This window comes from Macrobrachium rosenbergii, chromosome 31 (genome assembly GCF_040412425.1).
Source record: "Macrobrachium rosenbergii isolate ZJJX-2024 chromosome 31, ASM4041242v1, whole genome shotgun sequence".
In the NCBI taxonomy this organism is placed as follows: domain Eukaryota; kingdom Metazoa; phylum Arthropoda; class Malacostraca; order Decapoda; family Palaemonidae; genus Macrobrachium; species Macrobrachium rosenbergii.
Window position 1 is genome coordinate 9,231,111 of NC_089771.1, and position 13,379 is coordinate 9,244,489.

At 41.9% G+C, this 13,379-nt stretch overlaps 1 pseudogene; it reads right to left on the bottom strand.

Moving 5' to 3' along the window:
* Nucleotides 1-3,978: 3,978 nt before the first annotated feature.
* LOC136855276 (zinc finger MYM-type protein 1-like) lies at nucleotides 3,979-9,006 on the bottom strand (annotated as a pseudogene).
* Between the last annotated feature and the right edge of the window lie 4,373 nt (nucleotides 9,007-13,379).

A 13,379-nucleotide genomic window follows, 5' to 3' on the forward strand; every position in this document is an offset into this window, starting at 1 on the left:
CCTCCACAGGGGCAGCGGAAAGACAGTCAGACCTTCTGCGGCATGCAAGGTTTATGGCCATTCTCCCGCATGGGCGAAATGCCCGAACAATAACAGATCAAATACTCCTGCCGTTGCCTTGGCCGTCACGAACTCCAAGTCATTGGGCCCTCCTACCGAAGGCCCCATATATGTGGCCCCTCCACAAGGCAGCCATCCCACGCGTCGAGTCACGGCATTTCAGGGCTCGGGCACATAAATCTCCCTCATCCGAAGGGACAGAGTTCCCTAGACTATCGTCAATAGGCGAAAACTCGTCACGATCGAGGTAAATCAATTAAAAATGATACTCCCTACGGTCAAGTGAGAGTCACAAGACCTCACAAATCAAAAATTGCAATCTTGCAGTAGCAAGCCTTCTTGGAGGCTATGACATCATCCTGGGACAGGACTTTCAGTCCTCACAGAAATCACGACAATCTAGGGGTCCACATTCCCCGAATCATTCCTCGGGTGCGAGTAATCCTCCCCCGCTTCTCCCTCAGTCAAGACTGGCGCCCCCTGGGTGCCAGGAGGACGTGCAGTCCCTACCAGTGCCACCTGAGTATGATGTACAGTGGCCCCCTCGATCGGTTCCCAATCCCATTCCAGTGCCAGGCCCTGCCTCAGTGCCAGTGCCAGGGCCCCAATCAGATCCTCCCGGAGATGCCAAATGCCTGCGATTGCCACTTGCGTACTGAGCAGTGCCAAGCTTCGTCCGTCCTGACCGACGAGCACCAGAAATCTCTGATGATGCTTGACTCTGCCTAGTGCCAGCGCCAGACACCACCCCAATCTCCATGCAAGGGATCCAACTCAGGACCCCCTCTCTTCTCTCGGCCTGGCACCGCTACCAGCGTCGGTAAGAGAGACGGTTCCTCTCGATTACAGTGGAAGCTCACCTGCAGGTGCGGCCTCGCAACCCGTGCCTGAGCTGGTCATTGATACCTGCGAGCCGCTCACACCGCCCCCGACCGCCTCCTCTCTGCCTCAGTCCGTCGCGGCCTTAATTGCAGAAATGAAGTTCTGCCATCTCCACTTGGCTGTTGAACTACAAGAGCTCGCGACAGATCATGGTTGACCAACTGAAAACTCTGGAGCTGTCACTTGCCCAGCAGGCCCAGGTGGCAGTCCATGCTGCCCTCCGGTCTCAGGTCCTCAACTTCCCCGGCCGAGGATGAAGCTGTCCCAGTGAGGAAAGGTTAAGCGGCAGAATTACCACTGCGGGCGTGGGAATTTCCAAATAGTTCTGAGCTCTAGAAGCTCCTGGCACCTGTGCCACATTTCCTCTTTCGAAGGTCTTGGCACCTCTAATCCAGACGGGGATGTCAGGCCCTCTGCTATCTTCTTCGATTCGCAGGAACTTCTATCATACCATTCTCTATTAATCTTTTTCTTAAATTATCACCATAAGAGGCAATTTAGCACGAGATACCATTCCCCTCAAAATGTATAAATCATTGAGAATAACAGAGTGAGAAGTGGCACGCCCTTGGCACCGGGCATGTGTGTCAGCTCTTCCTGAAGGAGTCACGCCCTTCGGGGTTCCCTTTTCTCGCCCTGGAACTGAAGTGATAGTCCGGGCCGCGTAATTTATGAGCGAAGGATAATAAATTCCGCCTAACACAATAAAACCCTCACTCTATTTCATAGCTCTTCTGCCAATATCGTTTACTCTTTTAGTTATATGTTTATCTTTCTCTTTTAATGAGTCATTGAGTCACATAGACTCTTGCCTTGTGATTTAAATGCCCCTTTCATAGCTCCGAGAGACGTGTTCCGCCTTTCATGTGCGGTCTTTTTCATTCATGTTTTTATCCTGTTAATTTTCCTTTTGTTGTTATTATTCCTTTTCCCCTTCCTTCTAAGAACTCCTGTTTTGTCTGACCCCGCTTCTTTTGTCTGTTCATCGTCATAACATTGAGCAGTATCTGACATAGCCTGTACCCAAATGTGGGCGTGGATTGCATAAAAGTGGCGTGGTTTAAAGTTAACGAATACTCTCGCTCACTACAACTGTCAAAACACCTGGTAAGGGGTCAGTTGGCAATTATGTATCCTCATTACAGTATCACATAAAGGGGATGTCATTTACAACAATAAACGCTGTTTATCGTGCTACAGCCTCTTCCATTTGAACTGTACTAACCGCATGCCTTGTTGATTTAGAATTAAGGAACTTATATGTAAATTAATTCTTAAATTTTGTCTCCTGCCTCAAAATTATCTTGTCCTCGTAATCTTAAAGTAATGTATACCGTAAACTTGAAGAAATTAATGGGCCACGTTAAAGTACTTTAGTGTTAATGTGACGGAAGTACTCCATTTTGTGTGGTGATAGAGTAAAGTAAGATTTTCATTTTTCTTGTTGGAGAAGATACAGTACATCAGCTGTGCAGACTTCTGGGATATCAACATGCAAGCCCAGATGAAACGTATGTTTTATTCTGTGGGAAGCTATTATAATACTTAGACGTCTTGCACAATTGCACCTCCCCACCTAATTTGCCCCTTTTGTTTAGCCCAAAGAACCGCATAGCCGATCGTATTATCAACTTTCCAATCTGTACCTTTTTTACCTGGAACAGATATTGAGATGACACAGATAACAGGGGCCAGGAGGATATTTTATGCCACTCCCTTAAGAAGATTAGCCAACTAATCTTCGTAAATGGACTTTCTAAAGGCAAATTAAGCTGCCTGAATTATCTTACCTCCACAGGAACCCGGGAAGGCGCAACGAGATCACTGCCCACTGGCCAGTGACTCGCGCTACGGCCCCTACCCTGGCCGCGTGCCTTAAAAGAGAAGCAGTTAAGGAGTCTTTGAATCTTGCGAGAGGTCGTAGGGACAGCCATACACACGGGTGGGTGATGCAGCTTGCTGAGAAGACCATTTCTTTCCCTAAGGTAAAGTGGAGTAAAGACTTTTCGGTCACGATAGTTTTGCCCTTTAGAAGCTTGGAGTACCAGCATTTTCACTTCTGTCCTCGTGGATTTATCAGTGCCGCAATGTCCTGTGTTCAGAGTGTAAAGTAATTCTTCATTCCTCAGGATTTTTGGCACCATTGGTGTTTTGAAACTCGGAACATTCTGTGTTAAATTGTTCCTTTACTGGCGTGTAATGTAAATCTCTTGCAGAGGACCCATTCTCAGTGGACTTGTCTCGGCCTGTGCCTTGCCTTTAATCAAGACTCCAGAAGAAGGATCTTCAGGCGTTGCAAGCCCTTTATCAATTTACTTATCCATTTTCCCTTCAAATGCTTGCTTTTGTAAATATAATTCTTTAATTTATCCCAAGTGTTTACGTAACATTTCCTTATGAAGTAGAGCCTTCAGCTCCCAAATTCTCCCCGTTTCCTAATTTTTTTTACGATTTCCCTTTACGCAAGTCAGAACTCCAAGGCCAATTAAATAAAGTTTCCGTTTGCTGGACCTGTAAAATTACCATAAACACAGGGAAATACGTAAATATATACATACATACATATATATATATATATATATATATATATATATATATATATACTTATATATATATATACTATATATATATATATACATACACACGAGTATATTTTATATAGAATCTACTGGTCACTTTTCGCCAGATATATATGTAATCCTAATAGCCAGTGGCGTCACTAGAGGTTAAATTTCGGGGGGCTGGAGCCCTACCAGCTTGATATATTTGATATGACCATTAGATGGTAACTTGGTAGATGAGCAGGATTGAAAAAAATTGGAGTATTGCATGCGTATTACATATATTTATATATGTAGCATATTACATGAGATACTGTGATGAAACTATTCTCTGCATATATACCTTCACTATTCTTATAGAAGAACAAACTATTTAAAAGATAAAATAATACAGAGCCATTTCTCTCATCAAAAAGAAATAAAAATAGAATAATAAACCACATTGATTACATGAAGTATATTGCATCTAACTTAATTAAATTAGAGATAATCGCCTTGTGGTGGATTCACCTGAGTTTGACTGTAAAGATACTGGGAGAGCTGCAAATCTATCCACTACCCTATCAAGATCAAGGGAATCCACTACAGTTTTCTCAATAGAAATTGTGCCTAGACTGGTCAGTCGTTCCTGACCCATTGATGCCCTGAGGTAAGTGTTGACCAATTTCAAGACAGAAAAAGATCGCTCACATTTGGCATTACTGACAGGGAAAGTTAAAGCCAAATACATTAAATTCCGAAGTGTGGTGAAACCTTCCTTCATTGGTTTCAGTTTATCCAAAGAATCAGAAATAGATTTCACATCATCCCGTGGTGTTCTCTGAGCAATAAGTAGTTCTTCATGAAGGCTTTCCCTTTCAATTGAGTACTGGCCAGCAAGGTATTGTAAGTCATTTTCATTTAAGAAATTTGGAGATGATGGGTGACAAGCTTAGCTACACCAAGGAGGATACTTTTGGTTCAATAAATCTGTCTAAATTCACTGATGCTTTGTCAAAAATAGGGATATACAGAGACCTTTTACAGCAGGCTTTTGGGTCCTCAACCCTTTCAAAAGTGTCTCGTTGGCTTGTGTTTTCGATTACAAAGGATTCCAACAGACGTGAAGATGGTTTCCTTTTCCTTGAAGGCTGATGGAAAGTTGAAGTTATGTTTCTCTCAGTAGCAAAATCAATTGATTTTTGCCAAATGGTGTTAAAATGGCAGTCTGTTGTTCTTTTGTCACTAATAATTTCAAGTGTTTCTTGTGCCATGCTAAGTGCTGCAGCAAGTTCCATATTCTCATTCTGCCATGTCTTTGATAGTGGGGTTGTAATATCAAATATACTTCAGAAAAGATGATAACAGAAGACTGCCTCAAACTTATTCAAAGCTTGTAGGAATCCATTAGCTAAGGCTTTTTCTTCACCAGATCTTCCATGGTTAGACAAATCTTCTAGAGTGTCCATCAAAATCTCGTAGCGTTGTGATATTGACTTAAGGGCCTTATGGTTGTATTCCCATTTGTGTTGACACACTTTAGGAAGTTCCAGAACTGATAATTTTTGTCTTTCTGGAGGTCTATGAATATATCATGGCGCAAGGTTTAACCACGGATGAAGTTAATCAGAGCTGAAATAAAGTAAAAAAAAATTCGACCTCTGGCAGGCACCCAGCTGTGTGAGTTATGACTAACTGCAATCTGTGTGCAGAACATGGTACATAAAAGCATGGATTCTTCACAGATTCTCGGATTTGTGCCTGTACACCACTGATTTTGTCACTCATTACAGATGCTGTATCGTAGCATTGTGCTATTAGTTTATTAATATTCAGGCTAAGATTACGAAGCTTCTCTAACAACGCATTAGCTACAGAAGTAGCATCACGATTCTTCAAAGAAATGAATCCTGTGAACCTCTCATTTACTGTTTCATCTGTGACATACCTAATGCAGACACAGAGCTGCTCAGTAATACTAACAACTCTAGTCTCATCAGATATTACTGCAAAGAAGGGTGATGACTTGGCTTCTTTGGCTATGACAGCAAGCACACAATCGGCTACAGCTTTGAGAATGAATTCTGACTTAACCCAGATGTATACTTGACATTTAATGGAATCTTTTTCAGGTCACAGAATCTGACTCTTTGCTTATCAAGTCAAAATTTTCCAGAAAGGCACCCTTATTTAATGAACTTTCGCTTTCATCATGCCCCCTGAATGCTATGTTTGTTTTAGCTATTGTAATATCACTGTTCAATAGTGTCTTAACATATTCCCTATTGTGAAGAATCTGCTGTTTATGTTGGCTATCAAGTTGTTGATGAACATCACAAGGCAACTGTGAAATTTTGAGGCTGAGCCATTTTTCCATAGCAATAACTTGGTAGCCTATGTGCCTTTTTCATGCTTTAACGACTTTTCATGTGTCTTCTTCCAGTTACTAGAGCAACTAGTTGGTAAATGCCATTTCTTAGTGCCCCATTAGCACCAAAGAGTCTGCATGCAAAGCAGTAAACTCTGTCATCAGTCACGGAGTATTCAAGCCACTCATACCTACCATACCAATCACATTGAAAAGGCCTGGTCTGAAAACCAAACTGTACTTTTGGATACATTTTTAGTCTTGGTTGTGTGGGTTTCATCTTCAGGTCTCATAAATTCTCCTTTATTAGAATTTCAGGTTTTCACTTGTGCTGGGTCATTGTAATATATATATATATATATATATATATATATATATATATATATATATATATATATATATATATATATATATATATATATACATACACACATACTAGTGTTCGTATATTCATACACACATATACAGTAGATATTAATCATAATCCTGTGCATGCATTAAGTCTGTATATATTAAAAAGGATAGATAATATCTTATCCTATCTAGATGGGATGAAGTACCAGTTGCAACGGTCATTATTTAACCATCTCGCCACCCAGTAGTGGGAAAAACAGAACAAAGAATAACTAATAATTCCATAAAAGTATTTGTAAACTTGAATGTGCGTGTGTGTTATCATAAATATAATTGTATGTATGTATGCATGTACGTGTGTGTATATATATGTATATATATACATACATACACATATATATATATATATATATATATATATATATATATATATATATATATATATATGTGTGTGTGTGTGTGTGTGTGTGTGTGTGTGTGTGTGTGTGTGTATGATGCACTTGGTATTTATCTATGTGGAATCCGAACCACATTATAGCGAAGAAATGAATTTCTATCATAAATAATTACTCTAACTATAATTACATATATACACACACATCATATATATATATATATATATATATATATATATATATATATATATATATATATATATATATATATATATATATATATATATATATATGTATATATATATATATATATATATATATATATATATATATATATATATATATATATAAATATATATATATATATATATATATATATATATATATATATATATATATATATATATATATATATATATATATATATATATATATATATATATATATATACTACACCCAGTTCAAAAGAAACAGGATAGCAAAAGAAAACGTGGCCCTCATTATGTATAACTGAATCACGAAAATATGGAACGTGATGAATATATAAATAAAGATAAAATCCACGAAGGAAACGGAAACACTGGAGTGCTGCGAGGCCTTTCGACACTAGTTCTTTACTTAGCAGACTGAAAAAATGTAAAGGTATGTTTACAAAGAAAGCTCATATAATACCCATCTGTCATTGCATGAGCTTTCTTCTCAAATGCTCTGTATATTTGTTTCAGTCTGCTAAGATGATGTCGAAAGGCCTCTGCCTCTCCAGTATTTCCACTAAATGAACCCTATCTTTATTTATATCTATTCATCGTTCCATACTGTGATTCAGTTATACACAATGAGAGCCACGTTCATCTGTTCCTATTTGAGTACTGCGTAGTCTTACCTTCTCCAAGTCTCTTTCGGCTGTTCGACCAGAATTCAGCTCAAGTTCCTGAAGAGTCAATGTGTCTGAACAGAAGTGCTCCTAAATCCTTCTACCACGCCGTTTGAAGATATGACAATCACCCATTCAACTAATTCCCAGTGCCATGATGTTAAAGCATACATAACGGCCTGAAAGCAAGAAGGAGAAGAAAGATTTAGAAGACTAGAAAAATGAAATTTCATTTAATCATTTCTATCGGATAATTGGAAGGACTCGCTGCGACAAGAAATTTATGGAAAACTTCGTAGGACTACAGATGCCCTAACAAGAAAACTCGACAGAAAACTAAAAAATCTTATTGATAGCAGTGACTGGACTAATAGTGCACGCAATGACTGTGTTATAAATTTATCAAGTAAACAAATAAGTGAAAATGTTGTAGGTGCGCTCCGGATATGGTTTATCCTTCTTTGTATCTAACAGACCCTCGAAGACAAGTGTCAAACTGTTTCCCGTTTAATAAACAGCAAGGCAAGGTGGGGCAGTGTCTGCCATATCTTTACGATATCCAAACTTACTCATCAAATCTGGGAAAAGTGGCGCGTCTGAAGCAATACCCTACATATTAGTGTTGATTTTGGTGTGACTATGATATTGATAACCAAGAATATCGAAATTTATAATTAGCGACGTAGGTGCTACTGACTGAAATGATCGATTGTTGTTTACAGCTCTAGTTGCCTCCACCCGAGGCGAAGGTGGGTAGGATTGATATTGGGGTCTGGAATTATAACGAATCATTTTGAAAGATTCCAGTTCCTTCTTTCATTGATGATGGTCACTTCGGAATTCCCTCGTCGACGGTCAAAAGTTATGGTGGAAGTAAAAGTCGTTAAGTTGTCTGTAAATCCGCCATTGTCCATGAAACAAGGAACTGGAATCGGTCAGGGCGAGGATAATCCGAGGCACCATTCTCAAACGCTAATGTTCAGTGGACACCCACAAACTCAATGCAGGTGGAAGGAAGGAAAGGAGATATGAAAACAACAACTGATCATCACTTTCAAGATGCCTGAATATGTCTAATATATATATATATATATATATATATATATATATATATATATATATATATATATATATATATACTATACTCTTTCTTTCTCTATATATATATATATATATATATATATATATATATATATATGTATTATAATTAGCAAGAACTCGCTAGAAAATTGCTCCCTCTTTTTTTTTCGTTTACTGTCTGCCGATCGATTGATAGACATATCTGTCTATCGACATGCGTGCCTACCTATCTATCAGCCTGAGCTGGACCACGGGGTTAGCACGGTCAGAGAATAGGGATTAAGAACCGATTGTAGGCCCTCCCACTTTAAGTAGATAATTCCTTATTCGAGGCAAAAGTGAATCAGTCTGGCCGCTTCTTTTCAGGCAACCACCCCCCCGCCCCCGCCGCAGACATCGCTGAAATGACTCACCTCTATAGTGCATGGACATGCCCCTGCCATAGGAGGGCATGGCGACAAGCAGACCAGGACTCGGTCCTCAGACGCACGCTGGACGACATGGGTTAAAAACCAGACAGACACACTCACCACCAAGCCCTTGGCTGGACGATGCCCTTAGCCCACGATGTCTCCATCTAACCCCGTGGCCTTTCACAGTATACTTTTACCTTCGTGCACTTCAACCAACAACCACGTGTTCCTTTCGCTGCTTGCCCGATCGATAACCCACTCCATTGCCTGGTGCTTCGTGAAGTTCCCACAGGTGGCCCCTCAACGTTGAAGCCCTGCATCCTACCACGTGGAAGATTGCATTCGCCCTCGGAAATCGGAAGTCATCCACGGACCGCCTTCTGCGCTGGAACCAAATCTCCCTTACGGTAAAGTGCTCTGAAAGACGTCCATTCAGTCATGCTTTTCCTCGTAAAATTTACTTAATTAGAGTGCCAGTAATCACAGAATCTCTTGTCAAATGTCTGTGCTACTTGAGTGTCGGCAGTGCTAAGCCATTATTAATTCATCGAAGCCCATTGGCACCCTCAGTGCAGCTTCGGTGTTATCCCCTTTGTCTGTTTTTCGTACTGGCATTATGGTTGTGTATCTCTCATTCAGAGGGACCCTATAGCATGGAAATCTTCTCGGACTGTGTCTAGAATCTGATTTCATTCATCCCATAGGAATCCCCTTCAGGATCAATAATTTAGTGCATTTCTCTTTCTGAACTAATGTTCTTTATGTAAATATACTCCTGTGGTTGCGTGTTTCATTTCCTTCAGTAGTAAGAACATTACGCTCATATGAAATTCCTTTTCTCTTGTTTTATGTTTCCTGGACCCAATAGTCAGAATCCTGGGCCAAAGTATCTGTAGCTGTAAACTACCTGTCTCTGAAAATATCTCAAACCAGATTGCCCAGGAAAGACATAAAATGGCAACCTTTGTAAATTCTCGTTTTAGCGGTTGCATCCACCCCCATCTGTTTTCTGCTTTTGTTTGGGTTTGCATCTGCCAAATCAGCAATTAGCAAAGCTACGCTGGGTATGAGACAATTATGAACCTTTTGTGTAAAACCAGCACACAGATCCGGAAATTCCATGTAGATAAATTGTGTTTATTTTAGCATAGGAATTTTAAAGACGTGACTGAGTCTAGGAAAAAATACTAGGGGCGCATGCCAAGAAAAAAAAAACGAGAGAGGAGAACCGCTGAAATTTAGATTTTGTTTATGATAGGATATTTAGGTATTAACCATTTCGAGGAATTGTGCTATATTTCCTCCTTCAAAATCAAACAGATTCATGATCGCAAAACCTAGTTAGTCATGTAGTCACATTTTCCCACGTGGGATGAAGTCAGCTAGAATCGCTGATTTTCTTTTCTCTCTCTCTCTGCTCTGGTACCGCTTGAAAGGTAAGTTCAGATAGACAAATAGACTTGAGTGGCAGGCAAGCGTGGGTGATTTAGGACCCCCCCAAAAAAAATTTTTTCCTTTTCCCACAATTAGCATTCGGAAATTACGTTGAATGTTGCTAGGATTTGTTTATTTACTTTTCCCTTGTTTACCCCGGGCTCGTTCCAGCAAAATTTTTTTTTCCTCATTCTTTTTTTTGTTTTTCTTTGTTTTGTGTGTGTGTTTGGGGTTATTCTTTTGTGTGTGTGTCGTCTACTCATTAAATTAAGGACGCTATCATTTCAATATTCTTTGCCTGAAATCTCCCCAATAAGCCCGCTCACAGCCATTAATTTGAGTGAGACCATTTCATTTCAATTCAATCCCCAATAAGCCCGCCTCGTCGGTAATTTGGTGGACCAATTCATTTCCAAATCAGTCCCCAATAAGCCCACCTCTCTGTCTAGTAATTTGGTGAGACCAATTCATTTCCACTTCCAGTCCCCAATAAGCCGCCTCGTCGGTAATTTGAGTGAGACCATTTCATTTCAATTCAGTCCCCAATAAGCCCGACTCGTCAGTAATTTAGTGAGACCAATTTAGTCCCCAATAAGCCCGCCTCGTTGGTAATTTGGTGAGACCAATCATTTGCTAATTGTCCCCAACCAAACTCGTTTTGTCGGTAATTTGGGAAGCCAATCATTTGTTAATCGTCCCCAAATCAAAACCGTTTTGTCGGTACCTTGGGAGACCAAAGAATTCCAATTCCTCAGAGTTTTGGCCATTCATGTAAAGTCACCATGGTCTCTCTGTTGGTACAAGTGATGCATATTATACCGGACAACTCCTTCCTATGCAGGAAAATTTTGTGTATCACTTGAGTCGACCCCACCTGCAAAATGTCGGCAAAATCTCAGCAGAGCGAGGACTTTAAGTTCTTCATGTCCTCCGGGAAGGAACTCGGCCTTTCCGGGAAAGATCTAAAAGACTGGGTACAGGAGAGGATGGACGATAAAGAGCCAGAACGGGAGGCAGCAAGATTAGAAAAGAGGCAGAACGGAGGCAGCAAGATTAGAAAAAGAGGCAGAGCGGGATGCGGCAAGATTAGAAAAAGAGGCAGAACGGGAGGCAGCAAGATTAGAAAAAGAGGCAAAATGGGAAGCAGCAAGATTAGAAAGAGAGGCAGAACGGGAGGCAGCGAGATTGGAAAGGAGGCCCTAGAGAGGAGAGAAGTGTGGAACAAGGGCAGCGGATTAGAGAGGGAGGCTTTTTCTAGAGAGAAGGGAGGCAGAAAGAATAGGGAATGAGAAGAAGCGTGCCCATGAACTCCAGATGCTGGCACACCATGGCACTCCTCCCGGCTCCGCCTGGGGATGAGGGCCTGGCCAGGCCCACTCATTTATGCCCAAGTGGACGAGAAGCTGAACGGAGTATATTTCGACAGGGCCGAGAGAAAGATCCTGGAATGTTACCCTCTCCCCCACCGAACTCTCTCTGGTAGTAACTAAATTCCTCAGTGGAAGGCACTGATTGCCTGGCAGCCCTACCTGCGGCTGACCAGGATTACTGGGACGTCGTGTAAACCATCCTGAGTATGAGATAACCCCTGAGCGGCTGGAGGAGGCGATGGAGGGCAAGTCAAGGAAGTCGGCCAAACTTGGAGGCGGGTGGGCCTACCAGTCAGGAGTGCGCCCACTGCAGAAGTGGTTCAGATCTGTGGGAGTCAAGACCCTTGCAGACTCCATGAGACCAAATGAAAAAAGAGCACTTCTTGCTCTCATGCCTCCGCCCTCGCCGCGCACATAGGGAGAAAGGCCCTCGGCGTTGGTGGAATGCTGTCTTGTCGCCCGACTCCTGGGATCTCATCACCCCCTGGAAAGCTCCTGCAGCGCAGAGGAATTAGTCCACCAGCCTGCCTTTCGGTGCCCATCCACCAGAAAATGGGTAATCACAGACCCCTGTTATCGCGGGTTCTGTAGAAAAGATCGGGCATTCAAAGAGCAATGCGAAATAAACCACCAGAACCTCTTTCTCCGGAAAACCAACTAATAAGTCTCCTGCGCCACTCCGCCAGGCTCAGTCTTGAATTTCAGCCAAATCTTTTGCACGGCGTGCAAGGTTTATGGCCACTCTCCCTCATGGGCAAAATGCCCTAGAAATAATAAGTCCAGTAATCCTACCATCGCCCTGGCAGTTATGAATCCTGAGTCCTTAGGCCCTCCAGCCGAAGGTCCCATATATGTGGCACCTCCTTGTGGTAGATACTCAGCACGCCAGGTCAAGGCATTTGACAACTCTGGCGTGCAAATTTCCCTCATAAGGAAAGACAAAGTTCCCTATGGAGCTATCATAAACCGACGCAAACTCCTCACAATTGAGGGTATCAACGAATTCAAAATGATACTCCCTACTGTCCAATTGAGAGTCACAAGACCTCATACATCTAAAATTTGCAATCTTGCAGTAGCAAGCTATCCTCCCGGAGGTTATGACATCCTCCTGGGACAGGACTTCCAGTCCCCATTTAAGTTGCCACAATCACTGCCAGTGCCAGGGCCCCAATCAGACCTCACTCCAGAAGATTCCAAAATCGATTCCAAATCTCTGCCAGTGCCACTTGCATGCACTGAGCCATGCCAAACTTCGTCCGTAACAGGCGATGAGCAAATTCCAAAGCAAATAATAGTGCCTGCCCCTGCCTTAGTGCCAGTGCCAGAGCATACCCCCAATCTCCATTCCAGAGATCCCAATAAGGACCCCCTCTCTTCTCCCAGCTTGGCTCCACTACCAGTGCCGTCAAGGGAGGACGAATCCTGCCGACCACAGCGGAAGCTCACCTAAAGGTGCGGCCTCGCAACCCATGCCTAAGCCAGTCATTCCTACCTGGGAGCCCTTCATGCCCCCCCGACCAATTCCTCTCTGTCTCAGTCCTCCGCAGACATAGCAGTGAGTAATGATTCTGCCGTGGTTCAAATAGCCGATGAACTCTAGGAACTG